Source organism: Ruditapes philippinarum, unplaced genomic scaffold (genome assembly GCF_026571515.1).
Source record: "Ruditapes philippinarum isolate M1 unplaced genomic scaffold, ASM2657151v2 ctg1266_1_1_1_1, whole genome shotgun sequence".
NCBI lineage: Eukaryota > Metazoa > Mollusca > Bivalvia > Venerida > Veneridae > Ruditapes > Ruditapes philippinarum.
Window position 1 is genome coordinate 247,071 of NW_026851704.1, and position 16,315 is coordinate 263,385.

Genomic DNA, 16,315 nt, shown 5'->3' on the forward strand with positions numbered 1-16,315 from the left:
ATCATTACAAAAATCTTGGGGAATATTTCTTACATCATATTTCTTTAGATTTAAATCATTATTATTCGTGGGGCACGAATTTTCGTGGTTTTCGTGGGTAGGTCAATCCACGAATTTAAGATCCGACGAACTTTTATCCCAACAAATACCTCTTACCCAGTCTCTGTTCTATATATATTACAAACATGCGTCGGCTCTTTTCCGGCCGATATTTCGTGAAATGGATGTAAATACAGACAGATAATCAGGTTAGTGACATATTAAATCCGTTTGCAATATTTAAGAAACTTGAAAGAAAACTCGATTATATGTCCTCAATTTACTGTCACAAATGTCGCATATACATACTTGATCGTTGTAGTCTACTAGGACTTGATTGTGTTAACAAGAATACTTGACATAATCGAGTAAATATGGGAACCCAGGCAGTGCTATGATTATCGCTAATAAAAATTGTCAGTTTGCTTCTATTAATTAAAAAAAAAGTCTTTGGTATTAATGTCGTAAGTACACAAAACTATAAAAAAAATACGATCGCTAAAACAGATTTATTGTACATTCTTTTGTCGTTTTTAAATGATCAAGTTTATATGAATTTTAATCCGTATTTGTGCGAATGCTATTCCGTAAACACCAAAGACGCCACCGACTTTTACAAGATTCACATATCAAGGGGCAGGACGTGAAGTGGTTGCACACTTGGTTCGAGCGAGCGAATTGGTTGCAAACTTGACAAAATGTCGAACACGGCGTGATTTTTTGAAACGGGCGAACGATTTTTTGCCAGGCAAGTGGGTTTCTTTGTTATTTTGAAGTTCATTAGTATGTCTATTTCATAATGCAATATATATGCCACACTCGGTTTAAGGTTTCAGCATCCTAGATTCTGTTTTGACGAAGTTATTGAAGATATAAACTGATCATGTAGATATTTTGAAATTTGACATGTGACTGTTCTGGTCGGTTTTTCTCCTAATTTATTCGAATTTGTAAGTTTTGAACTGCATTTAACAATAACAAAATATGTTTCTGTCAATGCTGTACAAATGGTTTAGTTCGCAAATCCGAAGATAACGTTCAATACACAAAAATATCTTGTTCAAGCACATTTTGGTTGCAGACTTATACTTTAAGCATTTTTGGTTGCAAACTTACAGTATTCTTATTCTATTGAAATCCATAGTAAAATTTTGCAAAAGGAGTGTAGAAACCTATTTTCAATGGCAATTATTGACATTTATGTTTTGTTACTTGTTTTTGTTATAAATGTTATTTATACTTTCTTCTTTTACAACAGTTATCCACTTCCATGTTTCAAATTACATGGTTCTCGGTTCAATACTATAATCATCAGTAAAAGCCTGCATACAAAATAATAGCATATAGAATGTGAGAGTACTATTGTATGTAAGTGAATTATTTTCATCATAAACATAAGGACATGTGCACACATATACGATGTTACTCGGCAAAATTTCTAAAGATTATCAAAACCACAAGAAATGTTAATTTGTTTGTTTCGTATGATCAGCAGTTGCTTTAGACATAAATTATGTAAATGTACTTTAATATTTTTACAAACCAAAAGTTAAAATGACATGTTTGTTTACAATATTTCGGATTTGATGTACATCATATGTCAATTGGTATTCTAAAGATGATTTTCATTATTAGATCATAGTATAAATGATATACGATCGGTTATTTACATTGACTGATACGTGACAAAACTACTTAAAGTCATTGTTCGAGTTAGGGAATTTGGAAGATGTTTCGATTGGTCAATAATAAGGAACAATTTAAAGAAACATGTGAATAATGCTCTTGTGTCAATGTTAATAAGTTTTTATCTAATATATAATCAAACTTATTTCAAATCTCAAAAAAGAACAATAATGAAAGCTGTTTGATGCTATTTTCTTCTTCTTTTCCTTTACAGTTAGTCATGCCAAGATATAAAAAAAGTCCTTAGACTTTGTAAAAAAAGAAGTATATCGAGGAGAAAAAATGATGAAGATAAACACAACTGAACTTCAATTTAGCATATTGCGTTATATATCTATTTGAAAGACCCTGTGTTAGGATATATCTGCACGCATGCACAATTTGTATATATATTTCTTATTAGATGAACGGGTATAATTGCCTTAATATTGCTAATTATTTAAAAAAAAATGATTAGTAATTCCTCGCTTAAAATATGCATGCCACATTATTGACACAAAAGTTTGCAACCAAAAATGCTTGAAGTGTAAGTCTGCAACCAAAATGTGCTTGAACAAGATATTTTTGTGTATTGAACGTTTTCTTCGGACTTGCAAACTAAACCATTTGTACAGCATTGACAGAAACATAAATTTGTTATTGTTAAATGCAGTTCAAAACTTATAAATTCGAATAAATTAGGAGAAAAACCGACCAGAACAGTCACATGTCAAATTTCAAAATATCTACATGATCAGTTTATATCTTCAATAACTTCGTCAAAACAGAATCTAGGATGCTGAAACCTTAAACCGAGTGTGGCATATATATTGCATTATGGAATAGACATACTAATGAACTTCAAAATAACAAAGAAACCCACTTGCCTGGCAAAAATTCGTCCGCCCGTTTCAAAAATCACGCCGTGTTCGACATTTTGTCAAGTTTGCAACCAATTCGCTCACTTGAACCAAGTGTGCAACCACTTCACGTCCTGCCCCTTGCATATACTAGTATTATTTACCGAGATTAATTTATATGCATGTAAATTTACACAGTCGCTGTGACGTTGCGTGTAGTTAGTGTCAAATATGTTAAGACCAATTCAGGGTGTAAACTTTTAAACTCGCTGGTTAAAACATGTCAGGTGTCGTATAAATTATGCGATGTTTACATCGGCGAATTACAGGGTCAGTGTGTCCAATGGAAGTGCATATCATCAGTGATCATGTCACATACATGTGTTAATTGCAGTCAATTATCGGCAGTAACTGTGCTATATTAGAGTTATGCCCAGAGGCAAGGATTTAGTTTATTGACAAGCGATGTGTGACAAGTAAAGATATGTACACGTTGTAAGTAAGAATGTTCGGCGGTTAAGAGATATGTACACGTTGTAAGTAAAAATGTTCGGTGGTTAAGTTTAAGATTACTTTGCATTAGGTTACTGAATTTTTTTTAACAACAAAACGAAAATCCACGAATACAAGAACCCACAAAAATGCCCGTTTTGATAAAACCACAAAATTTCATGCCCACGAATATAAGTGAATTCGCAGTATATCTTTATGATTAATTCGTGGTTTGTTTTTATGTAAGATACTTAATAGTTTTAATACTTTTTAGGACGATCCTAAAACAGATCGTGACCGAATCACACAGAGAATTAGTGCGAACAAGTTAAAATTGCATATCTCTATCACATTTGTCTACGATTGAGTTATATTTAGATCTACAGTGTCTAATCATTAAACGTAATTTTAACGCGGAGTTAAACTCCAGTCTGGTGATTGGTAATCTAAAAATAGCCCATGCATGTCATTACTCTTACCACGTGCCGATCTACAGATAGCGCATCCTGTGTTGTCGGTATATCTGTGATAAATAGACAAGTGACATGCATATTAATTGGTTCCACGTCACGAAGTCATTAAGTGCATTAACTTGTCTATAAAGCTGCTTTTTTAAGAACATAAACTACATGTATGTACAGGAAGTATCTTAACTGTTGTTGAAAGTTCTAGATTTTGATTCATGCATTACATTTAGATAGAGATTTCTATATTATTCTTTATTATAAAAGGTGCTATTTTATGATTACTGCAGAAGATAAGAGACTGATCTGGAAAGTTCTTAGCTTATATTTATATAAGGGGTCATTTTTCATTACCCTTTACCTTTTAAGTCTCAGTTACCTTTTATGTCATCAATACATTTTGAGTATAATTCAACTTGGATATTAAGTAATTTATTGGAGCTTGGATTTTAAAATAATAAATTATTCTTGTGGATTTTATTGTGGGAATTTAATCTAAAGTGGTCTTGGATTTAACTTGGATTAAACTGTGCTGTTCAAAAAGGGATCATTGCAGAATCAGACAAGACATTTGAGATTTATATTTTTATTTGGACTTCAGGTATTTGTAAACCTAAATTGTTCTTTAATTTTTCTTTAAAATTTTATATGTTATAAATTTGTTATTGTTACAAGTTTGTTGCTGGCTTTTCTTTCTCGTTACGCCTGGCTCGTAACACTAGCTAAAGATTGATTTTCTTGCAAATTTTTAAATTTAGATTATTCTAACCTAAAAAAATATTATTACTCTGTTAAAATGATTGTTAGATTTTTGGGGTTCAGAGAGTAACCTCCATTTATAATCCTGAAAACATAAACAATTAAATAGAAAGAAATAAGCAAGATTAATTTGGTTCAAAATTGTCAATTTGTTCTGTCAAAAAACAATGCTAGAGTTATTGCCTTTGCAAATTATATTACGGACGATCTCAAAAATATTTCTGAAGTTAAAAGTAAATATTTTAATTGTTTATGAAGTTCCATGCTTTATAAGCTGAACGTTGCCCCAAAATCTGTAACGAAAGTTGTATGCCAACGCGGACACTAATGACATCAAGATTAGAAGGATAGAAGGACAGTTAAGCTTATGTTTCCATCAGGCTCCAGTCTTTTTTATATACAAGTGATATGAGACCTTGCAATATTTTAAATTTTATTTGTTCCGAGTTTGGTAACACAGAAAATTAATAAGGAAGTAATATTTTCCTCAAGAGTCAGGGCATTTATAACAGTGCACACATATTATGCAGAGTAAGATTTGTGAGGGAAAGAATATCATTCAAATAGACTTACTCTGTTATTACAGCGCCGGCCATAAGAATTCGTAGGAGAGGGAGGAGGGGGGGGGGGGGGGGTATGTTTGAACTCTTTTGATGAGGAGGTCTGACATATCAATTATTAGATAAACGAGCGAGGTTTTATGCGAGCGTAAACTGGCTGAGAATAAATGGAAAGGAATAAGTCAAATATTACCTGAAGAAAGTTGTGATGAATGTGAAATGATTTGTCATAAAAGTAGCAAAATTTGAAAGTAGTATTTTGACTCCCGTTCAAATACTAAATTACCATAAATATACTTGTATGTTTTAACTCTTGGAAATGTAAATGAGGTGTACATGAATGGTCGTCTGAAACTTCTAGTATTGTTTTTAATTTGTACTAATTTCATCCCTGTCTAGGACATTGCATAATATGAATTAACAAAAAAAAATATGAAAATAAATCAACATTTATTCCATCTATTTAGTAATACATAAATTAAAATATCACAGCTTAAATCTTATTAACATATATTGACATGTCACATTGATGCTTTTTCATATTTTTGTCATCATTTTGTATAACATTATTTCCTTTTACGAAGGTCTTTGCCATTTCTGATAAGAAAGTTTTTCTGTTGCAGTATAAATACGGTGGACGTGAAATGACTGCAGCCGTTTTCATCGCTCTTTAAACCATTGTTCATTTCTATTGTGTCCTCTTGTTTACATTTAAATATAAACCATTTTCTTCAAAGAAATTTCTGTCAATCTGCACTTTTTGAAAATAAGTGTTCGGGTGACGAATTAAAATAATCATGATAATTGTGTATGCCCTAATAACTGCGGGCTGAAATTGTTGAAAAATTGGGTCTTTGAAAATTCCTTTAAAATTCAGACATGTGTTATTGAAGAAATCCTGGTCTCCTACCATTTTTCTAAACTTTGGTGGCCGTGGGTCAAATTCTTTAAAGTCATACTTCTGTACTGCCCAAATTTAAATCCCTGGCTTCCTGGGAACTACACCAAATTAAGTACATAACACTATTACATGATATTTATATTCTTCTATCATTATTTCGCCGTTTGAGGTGAAAAAACTTTATGTGATTGAAAATTATCAATGTTCCTTTAATATCTATTGCATATTTTTCAAAAAATAAATTATTTATTATATAATGAAAATCAATAAAATTAAAAATAACAAAAAAATATACACAAGAGCAAGATATTGCTGAATAGAGGAATGTATATATACCAGCCGCCGCGTGCACGCGGCGTCCAATGAAGTAATCAAATAATATACAGTAAGCTAGTAAATTCCTTATTATAGTGACATGTGTAATACGTGTATACATACACATAAATACAGAAAGATGAACACCCGGCTCATAGGACCTATAAGTCACCATAACAATAGATCATAATCTGAGCATGTGTTATAGTTTTTAAAATGTTATTAACATAATTGCATATACATGTATATGGAAAGCCTTGACTGTCTTATGATTATAAAAATGAACGTTGTTGTGTCACTCTTTCTTTATACAATGTGCATTTATGAATATATTATGTAGATGCATCCTGATATGAAGACAACTGAACAATATATGAGGTCAATGTGTCTTTATATGATGTCGACCAATCATTATACGATGTGCATTTATGAATATAATTATGATGTGGTACAATCATTATATACAGTCAACTTATCAATATATTATGTCAATCTTTCATTAAACGATGTGCATATATTATTATACGATGTGCATTTATTAATATATTATGTGGTTGCATCATTATATACAGTCAACTTATCAATGTATTATGTGAATCTTTCATTATACGATGTGCAGCTATTGTTGTACGACCGCTGCTTTATATGAAGTGCAAACATCATTATATGGTGTGCTTCTGTCATTATACTGATGGGGTTAAATTTACCGGGTTATATCTCACTATGCACCGTTCGTGGCAACAGGAAAATAAATTCATATAGTGGTAAGCTGACTCTATATAAAGACAATTCTACATAATGTAGTGTTGTTTTGACTCTATATAAGAATGATTCCACATAATATATTCGCAATTGCACATCATATAATGAAAGACTGGCATCATATAAGGACAAATTCACATCATATATTGTTAAGTTGACTCTATATAATAATATATTCATTAATGCACATCGTATAATGAAAGACTGACATCATATAAGGACATGCTGACATCATATAATGTTAAGTTGACTCTATATAAAGATGGTTTCACATGATATATTTATTAATGCACATCGTATAATGAAAGACTGACATCATTTGGGCATGTTGACATCATATAATGTTAAGTTGACTCTATATAAAGACGGTTCCACAAAATATATTCGTTAAGGCACATCGTATAATGAAAGACTGACATCATATAAGGACGTGTTGACATCATATAATGTTAAGTTGACTCTATATAAAGACAGTTCTACATAATATATTCATTAATGCACATCGTATAATGTAAGACTGACATCATATAAGGACATATTGACATAATATATTGTTATTATGACTCTATATAAGGATGGTTTCACATAATATACTAAAAATGCACATCGTATAATGATAGATTGACATCATATAAGGACGCGTTGACATCATATAATGCTGACTCTATATAAGAATTATTCCACATAATTTATTCATAACTTCACATCATATAATGGCAGACTGACATCATATAAGGACAGATTGACATCATATATTGTTATTTTGACATAATATATTCAAAAATGCACAACGTATAATGATGGATTGACATCATATATAACACGTTGACATCACAGATGGATCCACATAATATATTAATAAGTGCACATTGTATAAGGAAAGGTTGACCCAATATATTGCTATATGGACATAACAACATTTAGGTTTATAATTATAAGACAGTTAAGGCTTTCCATACATGTAAATCTTTTTAAATATACGTGATGCATAATGTTTTTTATAAGAATAGTATTAACGCGACTAAATAATAATCACACGGTTAAGTGCAATTAATTGTTTATCATTTTGGAAATATAAAATAAACAGTCATGTTTTGTCTGCACACTATGTACATATTATGTTTAAACTCTACAGAAGATTTATGTCAGTATTACTATTTTTTGTTCTTCCGAAGAATTCATTCGCCTAGTTTCGTTTAAAGTTCCTAGACAAACTAAATAATATTTAGTCATACATTATCGCATGTCTAATCTATTCTGCACTGCATATCCGATTCTTTTGAAAAAATAAAGCAATTAAGTAATTAAGCAAATATTCTATTCATATTGTAAAATTCAGTTAGCAAAATTACAGTGACTTTCATAAAAATGTGCAGAGTTAACAGAAAACATTTTGACAGTAGATAATATGAATCACGAGAGACGAATAATGAATATATATAATGACGGGATTTCTTATTTTACTTATATCTATTTCGCTGCATGTAGGTAGAGTGAGATAGTTTTAGTGTAACCTAAAATGGGTTACTTGAAATTCGGAAAAGTAAGTACCATTATTTCTGTCTAGCCATAAGACAGTTCAATAAGACGTATGAATGCACAAACATAACAAAAACATTAAAAACGTACATAAAATAGTACGATGCAATGACAATACACAAGAAATACCAATACAAATACATGTATGCATGTCTACCACATCAAGCCAATGTGTTGCCTCTAAGAATCATGTCCCTACCTCCAAGGTCAAGGTCACACTTTTAGTTCGAATGTACGCATTCTCAAAATTAGAGTTTAAACGAATATATTTGTATCCGAACTGTAACTTTTGTTATGCATTGTAGGATTTTTAAATAACTTGTCACAAATATCAACGACATCAAGACTATTTGTCGCGTTTAATACCCATATGTCCGTATGTCAAATGTCAAGGTCACACTTACAGTTTGAAGGTTTCACATTCTCACAAGAATTGGTTAAAGGAACATTCGTGTTTGGTCTGTAACTTTGTCATGCATTAAAAAGGTTTTAGAAAGCCTAAGATATATCATAAAGATAAACATAGAAAAGGTAAAATTTCAGATATATCAGCCTTACAGACAGTACAAAAACGCATCAAAGATTAGTAGCAAAGACAATGTGAACGATGTTTTGATGAAACAATGACAAGTTTGCTGTCATAAGATCGCCATTATCAATTTCACAAAACTTTTCTTGAAAATCATTATTACGATTCTTAAATGTAAACTATGTTTTTAAAGGTCTTCATTTAAAGGACATGAAGTTCTTTATAGATCGCATTAATCTTAACAACGCAACAACTGGTATGACATAACATGCTTTAAGACTTTATACCACCTCTTTAATACGTTAAATGGATCAAATTAGCAGAACACAAACAACTATACAGTGCTGTAGTAACTTTAAAGTGGCCGAGTGGTTAAGGTCGCTGACTTGAGATCACAGGTCCCTCACCGCTGTAGGTTCGATCCTCACTCGGGTCGAATTCTTTCATGTGAGGAAGCCATCCAGCTGGCTTACGGAAGGTCGGTGGTTCTACCCAGGTGCCCGCTCGTGCCTGAAATAATGCCCGGAGGGGCACCTGGGGTCTTCCTCCACCAATAAAGCTGGGAAAAAAATCAACGAAAAAATCTCAGCGGGACGCTCTAGGATGGCCCGACTTGAGTGTACGGTCGCCCATATGGGTTTCCGGCGGCGACCTTAAATAAACGCATTAAAAAAAAAAAAGTCTCCAAGTCACCTTCAATTGACATATATCAACGAGTCTTCATTAATTTATGACAAATAGTTTGCGTTATAACTGATAACGAAGAATCATAGTTATTGTAAATGTATTTAATTTATTATATACGAGTTTATATCTTGAGCAATAAATTCAGATCAATATTGTTCTTCCTTTCTCACGTTATTAGGTCATTTGATTAGTATAAATATGGTTTTAAATTGGCATTATAATGCGTTTTAATTTGCGTTATTACACTTTTTGGTCCGCGTTATAATTACTACGCCTGTATTCGCGTTGCTACGCCTATATTCGCGTTACTATGCCTTTTGATTCTCGTTATTACGCCTTTTGGTTTTCGTTATAACGCCTGTATTCGCGATGTTACGCCTTTTTGATTTGCATAATTATGCATTTCAATTCGCGTTATAACGCCTTTGCATTTTTATTCTTTTATTTTATTTGACACTATTATGCTTTCGTATCGACGCGATTATAAAAAATATATATATCATTTTTTACAAACTCATTGTATGAAAAATAATGATCACATGAAAACCCCATCACAAACTTTTTTTGTATGAAGCTAATGTCACTATGTGAAAACCATGAAAAGGTAGCTTATCAAATGCATCAGACACAACTAGTCAGAACAATCGACTAAGTGCATTAGATAAATCCAATGAGAATTTCATGTAAACGGTCTCTTCAATAATCAGTATGATACAATTAATTAATACCGACGCGATACGATCGATAGACCAATAATATCTTTGTCATTTTTGTACGATTGAAATGCAACTGATATCAATACGATTTTAATGTGTGGAATAATTAAACTTTAAGTTACGCGATCGAAGCGCTGAAACACTCGGCACGTTATCAACCGTACCTTTTCGAAACCCGAATGAGAGAATAAGGTAGCCTTTGCCTTCAGTATAGAGTCAGGCTAGCATACACATGGTAAGGAAACGGTCTCTAGAAAAAATCCATAAAAGAAATTAAGAAGACTATTTAAAGAAATTCAGCATGCTGAGGACTTTAAAAAAATAGCATCCGGCATAGTAATTAAGACGTCATAATTTATATTGCTTTTACTCATGGTTTGTATGAAATATTTCTGTTAATATTATATAGAAGACCTAATGAAAGACAGACGCACGCACGCATGCAAGAACCTAAAGTAGAAGAACAAAAGTACGTTGTACATGAATGATTTTATTTTCTTTTTAGACTTTTAACTCAAGAAAACGAATGTCTCCTGTTTTTGCCTACGGTCGAACAAAAATAGTACATAATTATATAATAAGATACCTCCCATGTAGATAATTTATGAATGCATTTGAATTCGTTAATTCGTTGCTTTTTGTGTGTAAATATTAAGACCAATTCTGCGTTGGTTTTCTCTCTTTTTTTAGATATTGAAAAAAATATTCCTTGTAAAATAATACTGAAACTTTTCAATTCCTAGAACCTAAAGTGAAACTGAGATATTATTGACTTGCTCTAACTTGTCCTCTTATTTAACATTGAATGTGCATATGTCAATATATCTAAACATTTGTTTGATTTGAAAACGATCTTGCAGAAACGATCAATGTTTTGTAAACGGCAGGTTCACGGGTTTGTTTATATACCAGAATAATCACTGTCTATCATAGAGATCGTGGTATTTAATAGGCACTTAAATTGGTTTAAACATGGTTCAAATATAACTGAAAGCTAGCTCAACATAAACTTTATAAGATATAATTATAGCATTTTATGAAATTTCATGTTGATGATTTCTACTATGTTACTATCGCAGTCAGTGTTATTTTTGCATCCTTTGACCTCTTTTTGGTAATTAACGTGTGTTGCAAGTGCCTTTGATAATGTGTAAGTTGCTTTTTTTATTATTTCACAATATTATACATTCAAATACAATTTCAAAATTTCATAAAAATTAGCATGAATCTTGAGGCATGCTGCTTTAAAGTTTTGTCAAAAACAGATCGACAGAAACGAGCAATGCTTAACAGTAACAATGCCAAACAATAAACTGTACGAAATAATTGATTCAGCATTTTTGTTTTGACAAAGATCATTCAATTGTCTGCTTTTTACAAAAGATTCAGTGCACGTCATTGTAACAATATTTGTTCTTCAAAAAAATAAATAAATAAATAACAAAAGAATCAGATCCAAAAAATCATTCGCGAGACAAACTAAATAAATTTTAGTTATTTGATCATTATGGCATGCCAAATGTATTCTGCACTGTATATATGATTTCATTTTAAACAATAAAGCAATTAAGCTAATAAACTATTCATATTGTAAACTTCAAATGACAATGTCACAGTGATTTTTATAAAATGTGCATAGTTAACAGAAAACATTTTGACAAAAGATTATATGAATCATGAGAGACGAATGGCGAACTATGACAGAATTTCTTTGTTTACTCAAATCAATAAAGCTACGTCTAGGTAGGGTGAGATCGTTTTAGTGTAACCTAAATAGCGGAATAAGTAAATACTAGGGTTCCAGATAATGTTTTTGCCAAGGGGTGTTTACTTCTTAAAATCTAGAGTTAGGGGTGAAATGCAAATTCTGATAATGTTTGGGTTAAAATCTATAAAAGCATTTAGAATTTTTGTTTATGATAAAAAAAATCCAACCGACTTTTTTTTCTTCTTTTTATTTTTAGAAAAACTTTAACAAACAAAGTATCTTTAATGATTCAGTGTGAAACAATACAAACATACTCTGTAAAGGCAGATTTCTCAAGGCTAGGGTGTACTGGTATCCCAGTTTATATAGTCTAAAGTCATTAATTATGTCTTTCCTTATTGTTGACATGTTGTTGTCGAAAATTTTAGTAACGCGTGAACACGATTTAGTAACTCATTGCCATAACATCTCGTGCACGAATTCATACTTCGTGGCCCTGACTAAGAAATTCGTGGCCATGACAAAGTTCTTGTGTGCACCACTTAACTATCTCGTGAGCACCATTTGGTAACTCGTGCGCCCGACTAAGTAACTCGTGGCCACGACAAAGTATGTCTTCCGCAAGACTTAATTATCTCGTGCGCACGACTTAGTAACTCGGGACTACGACGTACTATCTCGTACGCACGAGATAAATTAAACCACAAACGTCATTTGTGCCATCGTTATACTGTCAGAGTGATTTACGCGCCTTGGATAGTTGTATGTAAAATTTAACCAGGAATTTTCTTTTAAAAAACTCAAAAAATAAAGTGTAATCTGATAAGTTAATCGAGTCGTGCGCACCATATCCTTGTTCGTTCCTTCGACTGTATTATCTCGTGCTCACGACTTAGTAGCTCATGGCCACGACATAGTATCTCGTGTGCACCACTTAATTATCTCGTGCGCACGATTTAGTAACTCGTGTCCACGACATAGTATCTCGTGCGCACGAGACAAATACAAAGACACACAGACACACATGCTACCTTTGTGCCACAAAATGTAAGCGTTACATGAGAATTAAATCTAAGTAAAGCAGTAATGATCCAAAGTTCTCTTAAATAGCACCAAACATTCTTTTCTAAGAAAGAACAAAATCAAATATATTAACTTTAAACTTGTTGAAAAAAGCTTTATGCTGAAATTGCAAACAGTTTCAATCGTTATATTTATAATGGAAGAAAAGATAATGGTGTAAAACTATTAATAGAAAAGGTATTTTCCTAATCATTTACTCTTGCTTTTTTCAATTCACATAAAACTATCAACGTTCCCTTTTACTTCAATAAGCATATAAGGCCCTAAACTCAAAAAATGTTATCTTATGTCAGTCAGTATTGTCCCCCTTTTAAAATATTGTAAAAGATCGCTTATAATAACAAACCTTTTAAAAAAGCTAGTTTATGATTTTTTTTAATTTGCAAATAAAAAATATATATCTGGATTATTTTAACAAAATCTTTGGTTTCTTGCAGTCGACTTAAGAAGACTTGTTATTTGGTACCGTATATCTTAATACTTTCGCACTTATCTGGCCAGTTTATATTTTGATATGTTTTTTTTTGCCGGTTCTTATTTTTCTTTCTTTTCATGACTTTCAGAGGTAAACCTCCTAGAGGAACAGTTTTCTTTGTTATTGACAATAACAGGTTTTACATATGAACGCCCTGTGCTATATATAAAAATAATTTATTAAACATCTGCGATCTTTTCTCTTTTAGGCTGTGTATTCACAGTAGTTTTAAATAGGTTTCAACTTGCAATGTTCACTCACCTGACACGTAGTTCATAATGAAACTGACAAAGTAAAAAATGAAAATAAAATGATTTGACCAGGATCCAAATATGTGCTTGTATATTCAGTACTCAGCAGTATTTTGAACTCAGCATAGTTTGTAAGCTTTCAAAACCATGGTGGTCATAATGCCATCAATATAGATCGCTGAAATGATTGCAACTACCCACATCTCTTCGATGAAAAATAGAGATACCTATTTAAGCATTGTTGCATCAATACTATTTGCCTCTAATTCGATATATTTGTTGGTATATATCTGTATAAGCCACAAACATGGACACTATCGTAGATAGTGGTCAATAAATGGAGATGAAGGCTTTAATATATAAAGGATTTGGAAAATAATATCCAATAAGGTAGTGGGAGCTTTACTCCTATAACTGGTTACGAAAACATGCATGGAACATATATACCAAATTTCTAAGAAATTAAGGCAGACATATATTAATAAAAGCCTACACATCATTTCATAGCGGACTAAATATTAAACACCGGTCTGTTATTCTATAAACATTGCTCACCTCTTTGAGCCCATACCAAATGTAAGAAAGCTAGGTCTTTAGCTTTTAACAAGGTTTTCTGTAGGTGTATATGGAATTTGTGGCACTGCATGCGTGTTAAAGCCATCTAAACGTTGTCATGTTAAAACAAGAATCAAAAGAAGATGAACAATTGAGAACAACCCCCTACCAACAAAAAAAAAGCAGCAACGCCCCCACCTCCTAAAAAGATGTATGTACAAAATCTCTATACGTGTATACAGTATAGTGTAAAAAATTGAACTCAATTGAATTTTTGATACCATACAATACACACGTATAGAGATTTTGTGATCTATTGTGAGCAAATTATACTTGTAATACATATATGATAATTATTTCTTGTAGCTATAAAGAAAAAATACCCATTTTGTAACATTGAAATTAAATCATAACAGATTGATATTGATGACTTTTCAAGGAATGACAACTTCTATTTGAGGTGTATCTTTTACTGGTTATACTTTATAAATTTTTTTTTTTTTTTGGGGGGGGGGGGGGTCACGTGACTTTGTATAGTAATACCCACGAGAAAATGGCGACTGCTGAGCCCTGGTAAGTACCTTATTATGTTAAATTAAGGTGACAAGCGTTTCTTAAATCAAAACAAAACCTAGCGTATCATATGCGCGGAAATTTTCTTTAAAGTGCATTTTCCTACGTTTTGTGGTTTTTGAGAACATTGTTTGAATTGTGTGAAAATTGCATATGCAGCGATAGTAATTCGCACGAAGCGGTATGATTTGGTACCAAAATAAATGAAATAAGCTTTCTTTTTGCATTTAAGACACCAAATCAATCATTTTATTGGCATCTGTTATCGTAGAAAGCCATATAAAAAGGCCTGTATCCTATAAATGTTCTTTGCAAGTGTTTAGTAAGTAAAACGAACAATATCTGGATAGTAAATAGCACGAAAACAAAATTATAGTAAGTTTTACGCACAGTTTCCAATAGCTTTCTAAAATGTGACGAAACTATTTTATAATTCTTTTGGCTTACTAATTTGCAAGTACGGTGACAGAGAAACAAATGTCGAGAAAGTATTTTAATAATAATTCATTCTATTTCATAATATTCATATTCGTGTAATTTCATAAAAGGTTACTTAACTTAAAAATAATAAATAAATGAGACATTGATATTGATACTTAACAATGTACGTTTCACATGGCCCTTTTTCACGTTAGATCGGACACACATCCGTCATCTGTAGAACTAGATGTACAAAGAAATAACTGTGCAGAAGGAAATATTACAACACTATCATTTACTTTTTCAGTATCTGCAATATGGACCAAAAACGCAAAGGAGAGGACATTCGCCATATTGATATTTAATGCCGTCATAGAACAGGTATACCAAGTTTTTATTAAATTTACTCTTTTATATACTGGTAGATTTTATAAATAAACACAAGAAGTTTTGTTAAAACGTTATGTATTAGTATACGCTTATTTACCTATCATGTGCACAAATGTGTTGCGTCGTAAACTCTTACTGTTTGATTGTGATAGAGCAAGTAAATATAGATATTCAGGGCTTCCATGGCCGACTGATTTTTATACACATGCTTCTCACCGCTATGATTTATAGTCTCACCAGCGTCCTTGAATTCTTTTATCAAACTAGCTAACGAAACGGCGGTGGTTTAACTCAGGTGTAATGACAGTGACGGTGTGATTTAAAACCCAGCATATGTAAATAATATGTTTTACTCCATTTGCCTTCACTTTAAAAAGTACAAATATCTTTGACGGTTTGATTTCAAATATTCGTTTTTCTCTAAAGGCCCATTATGCCTGTGAAATGCTATCATTTTTATTTAAAAAAACAAACTGTTTATTTTTTTTGTATCTTGTTACAGTTTCCGAAAACATTTGCTAGATACCCAAATTATCTTTTGCATCTTTAATTTTGTTGGCAAGTGGTATACC